Source organism: Lactuca saligna, chromosome 7 (genome assembly GCF_052625555.1).
Source record: "Lactuca saligna cultivar CGN05327 chromosome 7, ASM5262555v1, whole genome shotgun sequence".
In the NCBI taxonomy this organism is placed as follows: Eukaryota; Viridiplantae; Streptophyta; class Magnoliopsida; order Asterales; family Asteraceae; genus Lactuca; species Lactuca saligna.
In genome coordinates, this window is record NC_136423.1 from 29,452,484 (window position 1) to 29,469,012 (window position 16,529).

The window sequence follows — 16,529 nt, forward strand, 5'->3', positions numbered from 1 at the left end:
TGTTGGATTAGTGTCTAAGTTCGTAACTATATTTGGTAAGTATTTGACCCGGTTGTGCATGGTCCTTTTGGGTTGCTTTCACCAAAGCAACTTGATAGGATGATTTATGGAGAGAAAGAGAGAGAGAGAGAGAGAGAGAGAGAGAGAGAGGTTATTATGGTTTATTAATATATTATATAAATAATATATATATATTAAAGGAGAAATCATATAGTTTACTTAATATTAGTAAGAATTAATTTTGTGACTAAAGAGATTAATTAATTAAAGGGGACTGGAACTGTCAATTGTGTGATAGTTGATTTTGGACTGAGAATCCTTATGGATTAAGGCATGGACGAAATTAAGGTGGAGTGCATCTTGAATTCGTCCAAGGAGGCCTTATTCCAGAAGGTTCTCAAGTTGCTTAGGGCCTAAGTCATCCAATTAGGGTTTTGAATGAATCCCTAGAAGCTCAAGTATATAAAGACCCCTAGGGCTAGGAAAACTGGCCACTTGTTCCCTTGGAAGCTTGGAGCCGACTTTTTCCTCTCAGCCTCTCTCCTAAATATCATCATCTTGCTTGTGGTGTTTGTAAGCCATTAGAGGTGTTACACTTGTGACACTAAGCTTCTTGAAGATAAAAGGATTCTTGCAACTATTGAAAGGTATCATCTAAACTTGTTATATTGTAGATCTTGTTTTTAATAGTATGCTAGATTAGGGTTTCAAGCATTGGATGAACTGTATGTACAATAGAGAAACCTATATCCAAGCATTTAGGGTTTTGCATGAGCACATAGGATTGTTCTTTTGTATAAAACCCAACATATTCTTGGAGAGGGAATAGGAGGCGGCATAGATTGTGTGGCTCAGAAAGCATCGATTGCGATCTTAGTCTTGTGTTGGGCCATTTCACAGATTCTTTGAAGAACGTCTGCCAAGGATGATGGCGATGTAACAGCTGACGATATGCTTTTCTCTTCCTCTGAAAGAACCTTCACCAAAAACTTTCTTAGAGCTTGGATTCCAACCACTATGTTTTTTATGTAATCATTTTATTCATCACCTTCATCATTTCCATAATCTTCATCATCATCAATTGGAGTACATGTGGACAAGATTTGAACATCATCATCATCAGATTCATCTTAGAGACTAAACCCTGAGGCATGCTTCCAAGAAATTGAATGACCCCTTTTGCTTGGTCTTTCTCCCCCTCTTGCATAGGAGGGCCCAACTTTTGAGGCAATTTTGGCTGATTCTTTTACTTCTGAGAGTCTATCAAACACTTTTTGGAAGCTAGTGTTCATTTCTTTTGTAAGAGCATCATAGCCTTCGGCAGTAGGATATTGTTCCTTTAGGTGGTTGAACAGGGAGGCAAGAAGTAAAAGCCTCTCATTGAACTTGTTGTTCGGAGCATCAACTATATTCTAATAAGCTCAGAGGAGTTTGATGAGGACTTGCTGCATGATGATGTTCATTTCATATTTCTTCTTTATCTCCTTCTCCAGTCTTTGAATATGCTTCTCATGCCGAACGTGGGTTTGCTTGATCAACTCGTTGGTGGCGTTAATCATGTTTTCATGAATTTCCAGCATGGTGGAAGTAATATCAATGTGGTGATCTAGAATGGTGTTGTACTTTTTCTCCACCTCTTCCAAGGTATGCTTGAATCTTAAGGAGATAAGCTAATCTAATTGTTCTGCTCATTCAGCGTTCAAGGGACCAACTCGCTTCACTTCAGACAAATATTGGAGGATGACATCAAGTATGGTGTCGAGGTTGGATACTTTGGCATTAATCATTGAATCAAGATTGTCCATGGATTTGTCTAAGAACTCCACCTTTGAAACTGCAGCAGAAACATTGTCTCGGAGTTCTAACAAGGCAAATGGACCAGCAATGTTTTCAGCTGGTGATCCAATGTCCGAGGTGGAACTCTCTGACTTAGTTTTATCACCCTCTTTGTTGACTGGGGGACCGAAAGGAGTTAGATGAGATTCTTCTTGATTGAATTTGGGAGGGTTTGCTTCTGTTTCACCTCCAAGATTTCCTTTGACTTGGTCATCAATGTGAAATTCTTCGTCTACAGGCTCTGAAGAGGATGATGACGTGCCAAAGTTATAGATTTGTCTTGATGATAATGACTTTTGTGAAACATGAAATGAAGATGGTACGGGAAGAGCTACAATGGATGCAATGTCGTCATCAAACATGAAGTTAGATGATTGTTCTTCATCAAGATCAAGATGGAGGGCATCATGGTGAGGAGACTTATGAGGGTCTTTCGAAATGATGGTGTCATGGTGAGTTTCTCCTGATGCAAACTCCTGATCAATGACTTCATCGGTGGGAGGAACGAAGGGAAATTTGTTTCGAATGGCCCTATTTCTCATAGAGATGAGAGTTACTTCATCTTGAGATCGAGTGAGATCTGAATGTATTAAATGAGCCCTATCAATAAAATTACTCCAATATTAATCAATAAAACTTGGTCATCCTTTACCTGAACCTGGTATCACACCAGTTGTGGCTTCGGAAGTTGGAGGGACAACCTCAACTTCTTAAAGCTTAGGATCCAAGACAGGGGTCTCGAACTGTACACATGTAGAAGAAAATGGAGGGATGTCCGAGATGACTCATGGGTGTGTTCCAGGGGGTGCAAGGAACTATGTTCAACACCTGCATCACCTTGTTGAGAAGGTGAGGGTGGATTGTGTGGAGACTCCCCGTGAGTGTGTGCAAGTGGTTTTGAAGCTCTGAAGTGTACTTCGGAAGAGTGGCTTGGTGGGGTGAGCAGATGACTAGTGTCTATCAGAATGTCCCTTATAGATTCCTTTTAACGAGAAGTATCGACTTTAGCTCTCTTTTTGGTTTTTTATTTAGAGGGAGAAGTCTTTCGCTTGGCTGCATTCTTTTTCTTTCCACCAGCTGAGACTGGCTTGGCCACATCCGAGGTGGGCCCAATGGAGACTAGGGCAGATTGTGTTGGGTTGTAGACAATTGAATTCTCCAAATAGCGCTTCAAGAAAAGGGAATCAGATAGCAATGTGGCCAACATATGTGCATGCAGTCTACGTGTAGGTCTGAAAGATGATTGGTTCGGAAGTCTGTAAGTTTTTATAGCTTTAAAAGAGAGAAATACCTCTTTCGGAATGATGTGTACATGAATTGGTTCCTACCTCTCTTTGTAGAGTTATTGGATGGTAAGAGCCCAGAACCTCGGACTTGAAATCTCTTGAGGCTTTCTATTCATAGCAAACTTCCAAAAATCTTGCGACAAGACCTTGGTTAAGTCAACAACATTTGTCTTTCCTGAATAGATATTGTAGACAACATAGAGCAAATATTTGCTGATGGTGTCTGTTCCTCGATGTTTTCCTGAGAGACCTTGGAGGATGAGGTGCATAAGTACCATCCACAGACCAGGAATTGTGCCGATTTCTTGAACTTCTTTGCTTTGAGTTCTCTTGCATACCCGATGTCGTTGAGGAACTTCTAAAACTCTTCAAACGTTAGTTCTTGAAAGGTAAAACCCTTAGGGTTTTCTTGTATGCCAATCGCTCTTAGAAACACCTGTTTGGAGACGGGGACAATACGATCTCCAGTTATTCTGACTTCAAGAACCCCATCTTCAATCTTGATTCTATCAAAAGCGGTATGAAGGAGACAAAGGGGAATTAGGGGATTTGGTATTTTTGTGAGTCGAATGGCAATAGGATGACAGGATCTGAACTCGATCATTACTCTGATTGACTCGTCATAGTCCATGGGATCAAGAGAGAAGAGTTGTATGGTGTCACAAAGGAAGGGTTCAGTTGAAGAGGATGATGCAGAGCCTTCGGAGGACTTCTTTTTGTGAATAGGTTTCGAAGTTTGAGCGGCATTTTGGGAGGATGCCATTGTTTTTGGTTGAGAGCTTGAAGAACAAGTTTTCAGAGACGGTTTTTTGAAGAAGATGATGAGCGGTTAAAAAAGGAACGAGTGTGTTTTGGGGGCATCGGGTCATGTTGAAAAAAAAAGGCAATGATTATACCTGATTTTGAAATGGATGGCATTAAATATTTTGTCAAAATTGGCATGATTTGACCTACAAGGATGAAAGGTGTGGTGGCAATACGTGCGAAATGGAAACCGTCGTTTCAGTTGAAAAGATGTGCACTTTATTGAGACGTGTGCAAAAGCATGTTTATTTAGGGTGAAAATATAATCATTAAAAAAAATAACTGTTTGAGTTATTAAGAAAAACATTTCAAAAAAAATAATGAAAACCTTTTGAACTTCTTTTCAAGGGAACGATCTCAGAGCAAGGAGGCTCCAAGATGGATTGTCATAAGATACTTCCGAGGTGAAGATGAAAACACTTGTACATGATATAGAGTATAAGATTGCACATACTTAGACCAAATATTAGAGGTAAAAGGTAAAAAGATCTTAGAGGACATTTTTTAAACAAATTTTGAGATTCCAAGACATGAAGGATCTGATCTTCGACATAGGTAAGAGATGAGAGCACAATACCGTTTTGGACTTGAATTTCGAGGTGATATTCATAACACACTTTTTGAATTACATTCTGAGGAGAGATCAAAACAAAATACCAATGTGACTATATTGTTCATGAACTTCAAAAGACGAGGTGATCTATACAACTTAAAACTAGAAGAAGAGGTTAGACAAAAAGACATGTAAAATGATCCCATTTATTCTAAGAGAAAACAATTCTGAGATGAAAATGAATTTGACTTCGGAATTACTTCACTTTCTGATATTGCCATCAGAGAGTGCATGCCTCTTGGAAGAATTGAGGATCAGGCATCATCATACCCATTTTGTTCAGAAATCCATTGAATTTGGTTTTATCTAATGCCCATGTAAAGACATCAACAATTTCATCGTCAGATGGAACAAAAATAAGTTTGATGTTACCCTTTAAGACATGATCTTTAATGAAATGTTACCGTATATCGATGTGCTTCGTCAAGGAGTGTTGAATTGAATTATATGAAATCGCAATGGCACTTTGAGAATCACAATATTTTGGAATTTGTTGAAACTGGTTACCATAGTCCAAAAGTTTTGATTTCATCCAAAGAACTTGAGAGGTGCAACGAGTAGCAACAATGTATTCTGCTTCGGTTGTTGAAAGTGTAATGTAGTTTTGTTTTTCAATTGACAATCTAAACAATTTTCTACCTAAGAATTGGCAGCCACCAAAGGTGCTTTTTCTGTCCAATTAAAGACCACCATAGTTCAAATCAAAGTATGCTTGTAGGAGGAAATCTCATTTGCTAGGTATTAGATTCCGAGACTCTTCGTACCTTTGAGGTATCAAAATATTTTCTTAACCGCCAAAAGGTGAGACATCTTTTGATTGACCTGAAATCTGGCACATAAACATGTAGAGAACATGATGCCCGGACGACTTGCTGTTAGGTAGAGTAGTGATACAATCATTACCCCATACTTCTTTTCATCAACAGTAACACCTGAAGCGTACGAGAAGATCTTGTGTCCAAAACCGATAGGTACCTTTGCAGAGGCACATGTGTCCATTGAATATTTCTTAAAAAACTCATAAATGTACTTGTCTTGGTGAATAAAGATTCATTTGTTGGTTTGCTTAACTTGAAGACCGAGGAAGAAGCTTAATTCACGAGTCATACTCATTTGGAATCGACTAATTATTAACTTGGTAAAATCAGCAACCATTGATGAATCCGTGGATCCAAAAATGATATCGTCAGCATATATTTGGACAAGCATGAGATGCTTTCCATTTGATATTTGGAACATGGTATGATCAAGAATAACTCTTTGAAAACCATAATGCTTGAGAAAGTCAGTGAGGGTATCGTACCAGGCACGAGGAGCTTGCTTGAGGCCATAAATAGATTTTCGGAGTTTGTAGCAATAATTCAGATAAGAAGGATTGACAAAACAAGGAGGTTGTTGGAGATACACTTCAGTATCTAGTTCACCATTAAGAAAGCACTTTTGACGTCCATTTGGTAAAACTTAAAGCCTTTGTGAGCTGCAAGAAAGATTCTGATGGCTTCAAGACGGGTAACATGAGCAAAGGTCTCCTTGTAATCAAGTCCTTCAATATAAGTGAATCCTTTGGCCACCAATCTTGCTTTGTTTTGGATCATTACTCCAGCATCGTCTAGCTTGTTTTGGAACACCCATCTCGTACCAACATAGGGTGGTCTTGAGGAAGAGGAATGAGAGTCGACACTTCATTTCGATCAAATTCTGTGAACTCTTCCTACATGGATGTAATCCAGCTATCATGTTCTAATGCTTCCTTGATGGATTCGGGTTCAACCAATGAGATAAATGTAGAGAAATTACATTCGTTTTAGATATTCGTGGTAGAACGAGTTTGACCACCGATATTTAGATTTCCAATAACTTGGTTTGGAGGATGATCCTTGGTCCAGATGTGTAGTCTTAGAAGCTCTTGTGCAACAGAAGATCCGACATCAACAATGGGGGTTGTGTTGCTCCCACTAAATAGTTTGAACTTGAGGATGAATTGTAACGTCCCAAAAATCCGTACCAAAATTTTTTCTTTAAATCATTACCAAAGCCAAATTAAAAAAAAAACATATAATAAGTCATAACATAAATTCAAAGTATTAATTCCAAACATATTTCATTATCAGAGTAAAACATCCCAGGCTAACTAATCAATGGTGTGTGCCATCTGATCATCCCGAGCTCTTCCCTCCTCTACCGGAAGTAACTGAAACCAAAACTAAAAACCGTAAGCATGAAGCTTAGTGAGTTCCCCCAAACTACAACATACCATACAATAACATATAAAGCATATACTGGGCCTTCCCACTGCATCGAACCGAGGTTCGGACTAACTGGGGCCTTGCCCCCTACATCAGACCGAAGTCCGAAACTGACTGGGACCTTGTCCCCTGCATCGGACCGAAGTCCGGACTAACTGGGAGCTTGTCCCCTGCATCGGACCGAAGTCCGGACTAACTGGGATCTTGTCCCTTGCATCGGACCGAAGTCCGGAACTGACTGAACATAGCATAGCATAACATATCAACTAGCATGAACATATATACTGCATACTATATCGGACCGTGGCCTGAAACACATAACACATAAATCCTGTCTGAGCCACGAAGGCATCAAATATACTAACTACTGCATCGGACCGAAGTCCGTAAACTACTGCTAACTCAACGGGCCGACATTATGGCCTTAGACCCGTTCCTACTGGAAGGAAACTCACCTGCACTGCTGAACTATGCTGATAACTCTCTGGCTGCTATCCGATAATTCTCTGAACTGCTGCTCCACTAGCTCCCCGAGCTACCAATATATATATATATATATATATATATATATATATATATATATATATATCACTTAGATCCAAACTGAACTCTAGGAGCCAACTAAGTCCACTCTTGACAAGGTCCAAGTCCTGGTCAAAGTCAACCTTCCTGACTGACTCTACTCGCCGAGTCAACCCGTTGACTAGTTGAGTCCTTATACTCAGAAACTATCACAATACACCTCAACTCGCCGAGTCACCCCGCTAACTCGTCGAGTTCAACGATCTCCGAGTCCCATCCTGACCAACTAACTGAGTCACCACTCAACTCACCGATCTAAGTCTTAACCAGAAAAGGTTGAGATTATGAGGTCCAACTTGTAGAGTCCAAGAATAGACTCACCGATTTCACGACAATATTCAACAGACTCTCCGAGTTGTTCTTCAACTCGTCGAGTTCCTGCCTATCTTCATTTACGTCGTCGAGTCCAAGAACAGTGTAACGCCCGTAGATCAGGGCTAGTCAATTTAGAGACGATAAGCATCAAAAATGACTTTTTGGTGAAAGATTATTTAGAATGAGTAATATTAACTAAGTTATAGTATATGTTACAAGGATTCCGTACAAATAAAGAACGCCGAAATCCGAGTTATAACGAAGAAGTTATGACCTGTCGAAGTTTCGCGACAAAACCGACACGACACAGCGCGACGTAAAAAGTGAATTTACGTTAGAACGATATTTAGCCTTAACGATCTAAACGAAAGTTGTAGAATAGTTAAACGGTGAGCGTGCATAAAAAGAACGTCCAAATCTGACTTCGTATGAGGAAGTTATGATTTTTCTAAGTTTCGACTTAGCGGTATGCAGCCCGAATACTCGATTTGAGATCGAGCGGTGTTTAGCCGAAACAATCTAAACGAGAATCGAAGATCTCGTTAATAGTAGAGAAACGATAAAAAGATAGGCGAAAACAGACGTCGGATGAAGTAGTTATGAATTTATAACGGAGTTTTCTTGTCCCAGCCTACTAAAAATAAATAATAAAAATAAATTTAAAATTAGCCGACAGAGTCTAAATGAAAGTTGTAGATCGTAGTCTCACCTACACGGGGATATAAAGAATGTCGAAAACGGAGGACATGTGTAATTCGGTGGTGCAACGCTTATAAAAGGGATGTGAAGGTAGCCGTGCTCTTTCCTCATTTCTTCCCTTTCTCTCGCGTTTTTGCATCGTTTTTTGTGCAAGAAATATCCTGGAGCCCCGGTATCATTCCCGAACCCCGAAGCAAGTCCCAAGGCCCTAAAGATCCCAAGAAGTGAAATTCCCGAGTTGAGGCTCTGCCCGCGAGGAGCCCGGTTTTTGTGAAGATCTTCCAGATTTACCGAAGAATACTACTTTTACAAGCCGTTGTGTTGTCCGATCATTTTCTGATCAAGTTAGTGTATATTTACTTTCTTCTAACACATAAATATAAAGTATTAGCTATGAAATACGTGTTATGTGTTATATATTATTTGTCTATTTGAGATGGGCTTGGAATTGATGTTTTTATACGGGTGTTAAATGATTTAAATTGTGTTTGTATTTATATCTACAAAAATGTTGGGTAGAACATGGGTAGATGGAAAAGTTGGTGACGATGTGACGTCGTGCCTATTGAGTAAGCCTTGTTGACGATGCGACTTCATGCCTATTTGATAAACCTTGGTGACGATGTGACTTCGTGCCCGTTGTGTAAACCCTGGTGACTATGCGACGTATTGCCTATTGTGTAAACCCTGGTGACTATGAGATGTAGTGCCTATTGTATGAACCCTGGTGACTATGTGATGTAGTGCCTGTTGTAAAAACCGTGGTAGCAAATGGACTTTGTGCCAGTTCCTTAGGTAAATCCTTAAGAATTAATGAATGAAGGATAGTTGGTTCTTAGGGTAAACCCTTGAGAAAATAAAGGAGATATGGGGATGAGTATTTGGGTTGATTGTTTGATAATTGAATATAATAAGTGTATTATTGTGGGTTGAAAACCCTATATGCTCACCAGACTCCTAAGCCTGACCTACTTAGTTTTCTTTGCATTACAGGTAATGGCACAAGAGTATAAGTTGGTGGACCTGACGAGAGATTTTGGATTATAGAACTGTTGTAAGGTCTATTTTATATTGTTTATGCTTTTGATCTGTTTCGGAACATGACATCCCGAGATTTTGTTATTTAATGAAAATAGATTTCTTTAAGAAATGCTTTGATAAATTTTAGTTTATCATATTTTATTTTGGGAACAAATTCCACAACTCTTTTAATCAAATGATTACTCTGATTTTATAAAAACAAAGCATAAACAAATCGGTCTTTTCTGGCCGTGAAATTTAGGATGTCACAAACAGACTTGCCGAGTAGCTTTAGTTCTTAATCCATACAGTGGATTTTCGAGCCATGCAGGGGCTCCAAACTGTAGATCCACTCTTCTAAGGCCCATCCTTAACGTAAAGTTGCAAACTTTACGTGAAACCAAGGAGCTATAGGCTTAAAACTCTCTAGGTCTAGGGTTTGAGGCAAGCATGCTTCACCAACACACCAAAGACTGATACTTTATGGGTTCCTAGGCCAAGACAACCCTAGATCTGAAGTAGCAACCTCAGATCTAGAATTCTAACTCAAAATGGTTCCTTATCATGCCAAAATGACCCCAAAACCTCAACCAAGAAAAGGTCTAGAAGCAACAAAGGAAAGGTAACAGCTCATTACCTCCAAGATGTGCCCAAAACTGCAATAGATTCTGGATCTATACTACTTTCTTGATTCAGACTCTTTTGATCTTCAAGTTTCTTCCACCAAAACACCTCTCAAAGCTTCAATCTCCCTCTAATGGCCTTATACTCACGAGCTAGGATTTACTGGACCTCAAAGGGGGCTAAGGGAGCTGAGGAGAGGACATTAAGTCCTTTAAATAGGGTGCAACCCCGAAGATTAGGGTTTTTCTCATTCCAGCACCAACTCGTCGAGTCCAGCTTCCGACTTGGCTAGTTGGTCACTTAATTCGCGACCCAAACCCGCTCTGACTCGGCGAGTAAGTATACCTACTCGTCGAGTTCCTTCTTAAATTTACACTTTTACCCCTTAGCTCAACTTCTAAAATTTAGGATGTTACATGATGCTCCCCCTAAACTTCTGAACCGGACAAATTAACATTGTCATAAGGTGGAAAATCAAAGAAGTTGGCATCATCGTCGGTGTTGACCGGAGTGGGATCAAATTCAACAAACTTATCTGTTGCGTCTTGGAATCCATCCACATTTGATTCAAGGGAATGTTGACCATTCTCCCCCTCAACTTGAGAAGTTTGAAACGATTTGGAATCAAATGAAGGAAAAGTAGGTGTCAGTCCAGAAACATTTTGTGAAATTGGAGCTACAGTCGACGAGGATTGTCTTGTACGAGATTCTAAATCAAGAGTTGTTTCTGATGGTCCAAACAGGGTTTGAAAGTTAACTTCGTGGATAGTTTGGGGATTCAGACACCCTAGAGATGGAGCATCAGACTCCATAATGTGGGTCATGACATGGGTTGGGCCAGATTTCCAAACATAATTGTCATCAAAGGTGACATCAAATCTTTCTTCAAGAACTCAAGTTCGATGATTTAGAACTCAGTAAGCTTTTGATTTTGATGAGTATCCAAGAAAGATTGCTTTATCAGATGTTGGTTGGAAATGCGTGAGTTGGTTATGGTTGTTTTTTATAAAGCACCGACTGACGAAGACATGTAAGAAGGAGATACTCAACTTTTTGTGATGAAGACATTCCACAGTTGAAGGTCCATACAGATTAATATGCAGAAGTTCTAACGGCTCTGAAATAGATTTTTCAATAATGACGGGATGACATTTCTGAAGGGTTATGAGCATATCTACATTCCTATGTGATCATGCAACCCTAATTGCTTTGGATCTAAGTTTTTCTCTATTGAACATACAAATATAAGCACCAAATCATTAACCCTAGATCTAGCATATACAATTCAAAATTCATATATAATATTACGGTTTCATCATTACCTCACTTGTAATGTAGTAATAACGACGGACTCGCCGAGTAGCTTCAGTTCTTATATAATATTACGGTTTGATCATATATAATATGAGCACAAACAGACTCGCCGAGTAGCTTCAGTTCTTAATCCATACAGTGGCTTTTCGAGCGATGCAGGGGCTCCAAACTGTAGATCCACTCTTCTAAGGCCCATCCTTAACGTAAAGTTGCAAACTTTACGTGAAACCAAGGAGCTATAGGCTTAAAACTCTCTAGCGCTAGGGTTTGAAGCAAGCATGCTTCACCAACACACCAAAGACTAATACTTTATGGGTTCCTAGGCCAAGACAACCCTAGATCCAAGTAGCAACCTCAGATCTAAAATTCTAACTCGAAATGGTTCCTTATCATGCCAAAATGACCCTAAAACCTCAACCAAGAAAAGGTCTAGAAGCAACAAAGGAAAGGTAACAGCTCATTACCTCCAAGATGTGCCTAAAACTGCAATAGATTCTGGATCTATACTACTTTCTTGATTCAGACTCTTTTGATCTTCAAGTTTCTTCCACTAGAACACCTCTCAAAGCTTTAATCTCCCTCCAATGGCCTTATACTCACGAGCTAGGATTTACTAGACCTCAAAGGGGGCTAAGGGAGCTGAGGAGAGGACATTATGCCCTTTAAATAGGGTGCAACCCCGAAGATTAGGGTTTTTCTCATTCCAGCACCAACTCGGCGAGTTGGTCACTTAATTCGCGACCCAAACCCGCTCCGACTCGGTGAGTAAGTATACCTACTCGTCGAGTCCTTTCTTAAATTTACACTTTTACCCCTTAGCTCAACTTCTAAAATTTGGGATGTTACAACTCTCCCCTACTTAAATTAAATTTCGTCCTAGAAGTCCGCTACGGCCAACTATCATGTCATCCGCCTCCAACACCCTGCCTGGTGACTCTAACTTTATTGACCTTCTGCCTGATCATCCTGGATGGCATAATCCTTGCAGATAAACCACCGAGTACAATCTAACCCTCAACCTTCCTGAGAACACCTTCTGCTCAACTGGCAATCCTTCCGGTACTCCCTGAGTACTTAGGCTAAACATTCTTGGGGTTTACCCCCCTTTTCCTCGTACGTTCTCCAACATTCCCAAGACTCTCTCCTGTAGCTATCGTCCTCCTTTGTCACTATGAGGAACGTACCCTTCACAATGTCCATCACTCCAGCTACTCTCAGTGCTGGTCACACTGCCGATATATACCGATTGCTTCTCACTTCCATAACTTAGTGCTGAGCACCCATCCTAGCGGATGGATCAGATAACCCTTCGAGTAAAAGGTTCATCCCTGCAATGGTTAAGACTCATACGAGAGCTGCGCAACAAGGTCAAACACTCCCCTATGAGATTATCCAACCCTGCTGTGAGAGGCGTAGCACCCTCGGTCAACTTGCCGCCTCTTACCATACTTCCATTATTGATACTACCACTGACTGAAAATTTTGTTGCCCCTCATCTGCCTACCGGATGAACTGAGACTACCCTGGTCCAATCTAACCTACCAATATCTAGGTTAGTGGACTCCCACCGGTCACTACACCCCATCGCAAGACTAATACTGACCATAATTCTAAAACTATCCGAAACACTGAACTGCCTGGAACACTGAACTACTTCCCAAAATATCTCGAGACCTTCCTGGTCTCTAATCATTCATTGGTTATCTCCAACGCCGATTTCCAACTCAACTGTGGAGTCTAAGGACTCCTTACTTAGTCGTTCACATGATTTCTGAACGAAATCCTCCACTGGAACTAGTTGCCACCAATTATCTTGTTATTGTGGCTCTAACAACCTCCCGATCCAACCGATCGGTCCATACATCGAATCCTGACAACATCAATTCCAAGGCTAAAAGTGATGGCTCCTAGACTAACGGTAGCCCTTAACATACATGAACCCAAGCGGTCCACTGCTTCCCTGATCTCGTAACTATGGAGACGATCGAATCGCCAGCTTAACCATAACTGAACCATTTGGGAGATCCGAAATCTAACCCATGGATTCCCATATCCTCACTGATGCACCCGAATTAGTGGATACTACTGCTTCCCCCGTCCAAACAACGCGCTCATGCTGCCTACCAACCTGATAAATGCTACTGCTACACCTGCAAACTTACAACTCTCTAATACTATCTGGTTGCTAGTGAATGCTACGGCTACCCCCACAGACTTACAACACTCTACTACTATCTTACTGCTAGTGAATGCTACGACTACCCCCGCAGACTTACAACACTCTACTACTAATTGGCTGCTAGTGAATGCTACGGCTACCCCCGTAGACTTACAAACACTCTACTAGTAATTGGTTGCTAGTGAATGCTATGGCTACCCTCGCAGATTTACAACACTCTATTACTAATTGGGTGATGCTGGAAAAAATGTTGCGGCTTTCCCGCCGCTCTACCATGCTCTGCAGGCTATCTCTGTCACTAACTACTAACACGAAATCATCTCTTGTTAACCGTTCTCAAAATCCTCATTCCGACTCACTAGAGTCCTACAGGTGGTCCTCCAACCCTGGATTCCCAACCAGCTACTAACCATCTTGATTACATGAACTAATTGTGGGAAGTTCCTTAAACTCCTAATCCTGAACTCCTCAACCATCAATCGATGTGCTACTATCTTTTCTTCTCAGAGGTCGCGTACTCATTCTAGGTCTGCGTGCTCTTACCCTTGTATACGCGGAGGATTCTCCCCCACTTGGATCTGGCTAATTCTTACAACTCACAACTTGAAAAGGATTCACCATCCTTCATATCATCTAAATGGGTCGATCTGCTGAAAACCCACGTTTATCTCTGCTGGCGCTTCAACTATTCTTGTTAACTAATCGAGCACTCTTCAATCCTTCACTGTATTTGCTTTAGTGACTGCATCCTGAGAACTTGCGTTTAGGGAAAACATCTCCAACTCACTTCCCTATTGTCCGCTAGCTGCTTCACTAGAAACTTTAAATCGTCACTACTGAGGATATAACTGATCAGTACCCGAATGACACCTTACGAAAGTAGTGAGGCACTACTGGATCTTACACATACATGCTACAGTCACCACATCTGAAGTAACCTGATCTAGAAAGGACGACCTCCAATTTACCATTCTAATTCCAAGGTATGCAGATGGCATAAAACTCAGTCACAAGCAGGTAATATAATACCCCAACACATATGCTTATTGATATCAATGCCGCAACATAACAATAATATCATGAATAATAATTGACAGGAAGGTAAAAGATATGTATCCCCAACATTCAGTGTTGCCCGAATCCTTGTTGAAATCAACCAAAATACTCTGCTCTGAGCCGTGGGCGCCCTTTCCCGAACCTGATGTCTGCTGGTGGCTCTCGAAGTCCCAGGGGCAGGAGCTGGCACCTGCCCTACCGTATACAAACGCAAACAGTGGGCCTTATTGTGGCCCCTCTTACTACAACGGAAACATATTGGTTCAAGCCCCTGAACGATGGTAGTAGCACAATCTCTGCTAAAATGACCAGTCTGGCCGCACTTGAAACAGATGGGATCGCCACCTCTACTACTCCTACATGCACCCATGTGCGTCCTGCCATACTTCCCGTATCAGCTGCGTCCCTGGAAGTCTCTCGATCTTGAACTCACCCTTTGGTTCTTTTACCCGAACCTGTGGGCCACTAAATCTCATCTGGTTTCCTCTTCCTTTCTGACTCCCGGTAAATATCTCTCTCCTGTGCTACCCTGTCGACCCCATCAATTGTCTGAACAACCGCTGTCTGATCATGAAGCTTCTCGGCCAACCTATCAGTGACCCTCTTGACGATGTCATGTAGCTCCTTGCGAATGACCCGTGAAACCTCTGTAACGACCAAATCATACAGGGGACTCTCCTGGGGACAGGGTGCCCCACTCACTCCCGACCCCTGATGGCAAGAGCTAAAAATAGGACCCCCTCCCTGACGGATCCCTGGGATCTATAAGAATCGGGCTCTAGACGAGCCCTAAACTGCCCTGAAACTATCCCGGCCCTAACGGTCTCAAGACGACTATCCAAAAGCCCCATGATGGCCTCTCTAACTGAACCAAATATCACGGGAGTCTGATCAATGATGTTGCGCATAATCTCTACGGAAATGACATCTCTCATTTGATCATCAAACTGTCCGGCTCTAGAGCCTGAGCCAGATCCCTCCCCGACACCTGAACTACAAACTGATATCTTGCGCAACGTCACCATGCTAAAAACATATCACAATAACTATCAGAATACTCATTGCTACTGAGAAATCTCACACATACTCCACCAGTCCCTCGTTTCGTCTTGGCCCCTCTTGAATTGAGTACAGATCCTCTGCTTTCAGTAGTATGGCCCCATACTACCTTCCACATCTATCCATACTTTCCTCAAGAGTTATCTCAACTCCACCAAGTCCCTTTCCTCTACTACTAATCTTTACTACTCTCATCCTAGGCTTTCCCTAGGGAAATATATGACTCTATCCAAACCAGTCATCAACTACTGAAGACCTCCTTCTAATGCCAATTAGTCATCACCTGAATACCATCACATGTGACGAGGCTCAGATAATCCTTCGAGTAAAAGACTCATTCCTACAACGGTTGGACTCAAACGGGAGCTGCACAGTAGGGCCAAATCCAACACTTTGAGATTATCCAACCCTGATCACATGTGATGTTACGTATTCACCTAATGGCTAACTCCCATCACTTGGAATCCCACAAGGCACAAAGCAAGTAGCATTCGGATACAGGAACTAATCAAGCAACTCTATTCTCATAACAAGAAACTGTACTATCATATAATGTTAAACTCATACTATCAGGCATAACCTAAACATGCTATCCTACTACTATCTACTCTATACTAGCATGCAATTTTCATAAATCTAGAACACATATAGCATGCACATAAGGCATCCTCCTAGATCCTTAGTCCTATTCTAGCATGTTGTTATACTGAAACTGATAATCATAACATAAACTTGCATGGGTAATTTGGGAGTACTTACTTGATCACGGCTGATTGCACGCACCACACCCTTTTCTCTTATCAAAACTCTTTTCTTTCTGAATTCTTTTGCTTTACTAAAACTGTTTTCTTTCTCAAAACTATTTTTACAAAACTGTCTTTTCCTTTTGAAAACCT